The sequence below is a fragment of the Fukomys damarensis genome, unplaced genomic scaffold (genome assembly GCF_012274545.1).
Source record: "Fukomys damarensis isolate Sample0158 unplaced genomic scaffold, DMR_v1.0_HiC HiC_scaffold_39, whole genome shotgun sequence".
NCBI classification, from domain to species: Eukaryota; Metazoa; Chordata; class Mammalia; order Rodentia; family Bathyergidae; genus Fukomys; species Fukomys damarensis.
The window spans coordinates 62,440,952-62,446,889 of record NW_022900951.1 but is presented as its reverse complement, the minus strand read 5'-3'; positions in this window follow the sequence as shown (position 1 = coordinate 62,446,889).

Here is a 5,938-nt window from a genome sequence, read left to right as displayed (position 1 = left end):
AAAATAAAAAATAAAAAAATAAATAAAAAAAAAATGTTTGACAGAATTAATGACTAAAAACTTCCCAAGGAGAGCAAAAGAATTTGACATAAAGATAAGTGAGGTATATAGGACTCCAACTAGCCATGATAAAAAAAATTTACACCTAGACATATAATAATCAAGATCCAAGAAGCCCAATAGAAGAACAAAATTCTACAAGCAGTTACATAAAATAAACAATTCACATTCAAAGGAAAGCTCATCTGAATCACAGCAGAATTTTCAACACAAACCTTGAAATCAAAGAGAGCCTGGAGTGAGGTATTTCAATCCCTAAAAGAAAACAACTTCCAACCTAGACTGATGTATCCTGTGAAATTATCTTTCAAAATTGATGGTGAAAAAAGATACTTATACTTCAAAGAACACCTGAAAAACTTCATGAATACCAAACCAACACTCCAAACAATTCTAAACAATATCCTAGAAAAAGATAATGAAGTTTGTATCACCACCAAAAGAGGAAATCTATCAGGTAAGGCAAGAAATTAAAGGGAGAGGGGGAAAAATTAAAAAGGGTCAACAATAGGACAATAACATGGAAATGATAATTTAATACATAGCAGTTATAACCATCCATATAAATGGTGTAAATTCACCAAACAAAAGAAATAGATTGGCAGAATGGATTAAGAAGCAAAATCCAACAATCTTCTGTGTACAAGAAATGCACCTAATTCAAAAAGAAACTAATTGACTGAAAATAAAAGGGTGGAAAATAGTTCTCAATGTGACAGGAACCCGGGGAAAAGTAGGGGTAGCTATCTTATTCACAGACAAAGTAAATTTCAAACCAAAACTAATTAAGAGAAGCAAAGAAGGTCACTACATCCTTGTAAAAAAGGGGAAAATCCAAGAGGAAGGGATGGCAGTCATAAATGTAATTGAACCAAATATTAATGCCCCATACTACACAAAACAAATATTAAGGGACAGGAAAAAACAAAATAAGTACTAAAACTCTTGCAGTAAGGGAAGCTAATATCCCACTGTCAAAAATAGACAGATCATCTAGACAAAACAATCAACAAAGAAATACTAGAACTGAACCAAATTTCTGAACAAATGAACTTAATAGATGTCTACAGAGTGTTCCACCCCACAAATTCTGAAAACAGATTCTTTTTGGCTACATATGTATCATTCTCCAAAATAGACCACATACTAGCTTATAGAACAAGTTTAAGTAAAACAAAATGAATTGAAGTTATCCCATGTATATTATCAGACCATAATGCAATTAAACTTGAGATCAATACCAAAAGAAACCACAAGAACTTCACAAATGCATGGAAATTGAGCAACACTCAACCAATGGGTCACAGAGGAAATTAAAGAAGAAATTAGACAGTTTTTACAAATAAATGATAATGGCAATACAACATACAGAAATCTATGGGAGACAATGAAAGCAGTTCTCTGAGGGAAATTCACAGCAGTGAATGTCCATACTAGGAAAATAGAGTGAGCTCAAGTAAACAACCTAATGTTGAATCTTAAGTGACTAGAAAAAGAAGAGCAAGACAAACCCCAAACTTGTACAAGGGAGGAAATTATAAAGATCAGACCAGAAAATAATGCAATGCAGATTAAGAGAACAATGGAAAAAAATCAATGAATCATAGAGGTTTTTTTTTTTTTTGGAAAAAATAAATAAAACTGATAAACCCTTAGCCAACATTATCAAAAAAAGGAGCAAAAAGGCTCAAATCCATGCAATTCGGAATGAAAAATGTGAAATCACAACAGATCCAACAGAAGTCCAGAGGCTCATCTATACCTACTTCAAGAACCTGTACTCTAATAAATGGAAAACACAGAAGAAACTGAGAGAATTCTAGATACATATGAATTACCAAAGTTGAACAAAGAAGGTATAAAAATTCTAAGCATTCCAATACAATCAGTGAAATTGAAAGAATAATTAAAATTTACCAACAAAGAAAATCCCAGGTCCTGATGGATTCACTGCTGAATTCTACAGACATTTAGAGAAGAACTATTTCCACAACTCTTACGAAAGTGAAAGGGAAGCAATACTTCCAAATTCATTCCTCAGAGCAAGTGTTACTTTGATTCTAAAAGAAGAGAAAGAACCAACCAAAAAAAGAGAACTACAGGCCAATCTCACTAATGAACATAGATGCAAAAATCCTTAATAAGATACTGGCAATCAGAATACAGAGGGTCATCAAGAAGATCATACACCCTGACCAAGTCAGATTCATCCCAGGGATACAAGGATGGTTCAACATATGTAAATCAATAAATGTAATACACTATAATAACAGAGTCAAAGACAGAAATCATATGATCTCCTCAATAGATGCAGACAAAGCATTCAGCAAATTTATTTGACCGGAGAAAGCTTCTTTAAAAAAAAAAAAGAACAAGGAGCAAATAAGTACCTAAAGTTTCCAAATGTGTTTACAACAAATGTTTACCCACCAAGAAACACAACTATGAATACAAATTTATATTTAAACTCAAATCCATTGAATTACTACAGATGTTGAATGACGAAGTTCTCTCCATGATCTGTTGAATCATAACTGAGAAAAAAAAATTTTTTTTTTTTTTGGTACCGGGGATTGAACTCAGGTCCTTGTGCTTGCAAGGCAGGCCACCAAACCGCTGAGCTAAATCCCCAGCCCCTGAAAAAATAAATCTTGATGATTTGGTTGAAATATTATCCAAAAACAACATCCTGAACAATTTTTTCTCTGTGTAAGAAAATTCAATTTAAGGCACATTGTAGATCATACACCATTTTAATAGTAAAGGGCTAAATCAAAAGAAATATTTTATGCTGAAATCATTTAAATGACTTTATTCTTTCATCAAATAGCAATCACTTTTTAAGACACACATTTCTCCCTACCCAATATATCTCCACTATTTAAATTCCTACATACCTACCAACTGACATAGAATATGGTACAGAAAGATCTAAATGCTTTCAATAGGAAAAAAGTTGAGCTTGTTCATCACTTACATTTTTTTCTTTTAGACTCACTCTTTCCATTTGCCAATTATAATAGTTAACAGCACAGAGTTAGTACCAGACAGTCTGAAGTTAAAATCTTCTTCAATCTCTTATTAATTAACTTTTGAAAAATTATTTAGCTCTTCTGTGCCTGTTTTCTCATCTCTAAAATGCAGTAGTAGAGCTTAACACATAAGGTGGTTGTGATGAATATGAGTTGAAATAAACATTCTTCATTTTTTAAGGCACAGAATTCCTCATCAGGTATTCTTTGTGACCAGGTTTGCTCCAAGTTAAAATATTTGCATTTGGTTGCATTGAACATCAAAGCATTTTTATGTGAATCGTAATTGCATATGTCTTATTTTTTAGTAAACTGTGCACAAATTAGCATTTTTTGCATACTGGGTCTCAAAGGCTTCACATATAAATTTTCTTCTGTGTGTGTGTGTGTTTATGAAAGTTAACTATTATCCTTTTAACTCTATATGTAAACTTCTACTACAATGATATTTTCCCAGATTCTTAACAGAAAAGTTATTTTACACCTAATTTAATTCTATTAGTTTCTTTGTTGTTGATTGCAAGTTCTAAATTAAACAAAATCTACTGTCTGCAATCTACTGTTTATGAATTTCATTAACTTATGTTTTAGGATTCCTTCAGTGCCTACACAGTCTCCTACACCCAACCACCTTAGCCAGTGCATCCCCAAGAATGCATTATCTCTGCTTCAGACAGAGAAGAAAGACTTATGCTTCCATTTTGTACTTGTGAAACTGTCAAGCACTAATCACTATTGTTCTAGTGCTACCTGTGAAAGTCAAAGAAAAAAAGTTGCTCCTACTTTCTTTTTTGGTTTTGCCTTATTTCATGTGGATTAAATTGTGTTTCTTTAGATCTGAAACTTGAAAAAGTTCTTTCAGGTAGTGTTAAATTACTGGTTTTACCCCTCCCATCCTACTGCAGACATATAGGAAAGTAGATAAGCCATGCCTGTTAGACACATAGTAAAACAGTTTACAGCTACTGTAAGCCCTGCCTTCTTTTTTTGAAAGTGGTTAAGCTGGGAAACTGAAGTGTAAGTCTCTGTGGGAATCAGCTGCTCAAGTGAATATGAGATGAGACATACAGAAACCAGACTGTAAATGAAATATGCTAACTCAAGCCTCTTCCAGCAGGGTCAAATGATAACTATTTTTGTTTGTTAAATGGCAATTTGGATGAGCAGTGTACCTTCAAATTTTTGATCAGTGGACTCAGCTGCTTGGTTATTGTCTTTCCCTTGACTGCACAGGGTAGCTCTGAATAGTCAGAGCTATAAGCAGATTTTGCTGGCTGCAGACTCCAGCTACCTAACTAGCTTCACAAAGACATGATATCTTGAAAGTCACACCCTGTAAGTGTGGCCTCCCAATTTCTTTGATGGTGCAAGTAGACTTCATAGTGGTCATAAAATAAAAATAACATTAGTTTTGCACTTAATAACTTGCTTTCAATCCCTGGTTCAGACAATCATTAGCAATAACTAAGGGGAAAACTCAGCTTGTGGGAGTGAAGCTGTCTGGTATCTTTTTTTTTATTCATTGTTTAATGGTACATGTGAGAACCTAAAAGTGTAAATTAGGATCAAAATGTATCATAGGTAATATGAAATAGGAAGAAAAGCTGCCTGGGATCTTATCTCAACTCTGCCAAGCAGTAATTATGTCACACCTAAATATTTTCATTTATAAAATGGTTGTAATATATCCTCTGCTTTGAAGGTCCATGTGAGAAATTAGTGAAATACTACATATACCTAGCCTAAGATGGTAAGATTTTAATGAACTTTATACGCTACCATCACAATAATAATCATCATCATATCTATGTTGCTATCTAAAGAAAACAAAATTACATTGCTTCTCCTTTTGGTCTAATCTATAAATTCATAATCATGACTTATATCTGTTGAGAAAAATCTCCAAATTTACTAGTTTGAAAAAAATGGTAGTCACTAAAGTACCATAAGAACTGAAGGGTAATAGCATCAAGTAAAAGAAGTTAACAAGAGACGGTATGCGATTTTCTAGGGTGATGTCAAGTCTAAAATTGAGGAACACAAGCATCAGTTTCCTATCTGTTTTTAGGTAGGTTAATTCTAATTCTCTCCTTGGCCAGCATTTCTTCAGTGATTCATGCAAACTTACTATGTGCCAGAATTAGTGACGCTTTCATAGTACCAGTTCAGTGCTCCTAGATCTTACAGGATTTAGCCAACAGATCATTTGTTCTTGGCAGAGAATATTTCAGAGAATTATGTGATGAATTGTTTCTCATGTACCTTGATTAGTTAAGCCATCCTATTTTCTGTGAAATCTCAATAATGTTAGAAAATGTGTGGTTGTCATATTAATGCAACTATATATTTTTTTCTCTGTAGACTTCACTAGCATAGTCAGATCATAGCCTTAAAGACCCTGAAATTCAACTGGTATCATAGCCTTATACAGGCTCTGAAGTCACATTTGGGAACTCCTTTTATTTGGTTTCTGTCTAAGCCAAAATGAGCGAGGTTTGTGTATCATTATGTTTCAATGTTTAGTTCAAGGAGACATTTGGTTGCACAAAAGTCTAGAAAAGTGTTCTCTATTATACTCATAATTATTCATAGAATGTTACATGAGGTATTTCTGCCTAAACGTTAGTGCCAGACTATCATTGGCCATCATTTTTTTTTCTCATGCAGCCTTTTGAAGCTCACCAGAAGGCCAGTAGCTAAATATTATAGTGCTTGATAAAGCTCAATGTCTGTGGTGGGGTTGGCTCATTTGTTTCTGTCTAATAAATCCACTAATGTATAATTTCAAAGGAGTCCTCTCCTAGAAGTCACTGCAATTATTTTCACTCACAGAAGTCAGGTTACAG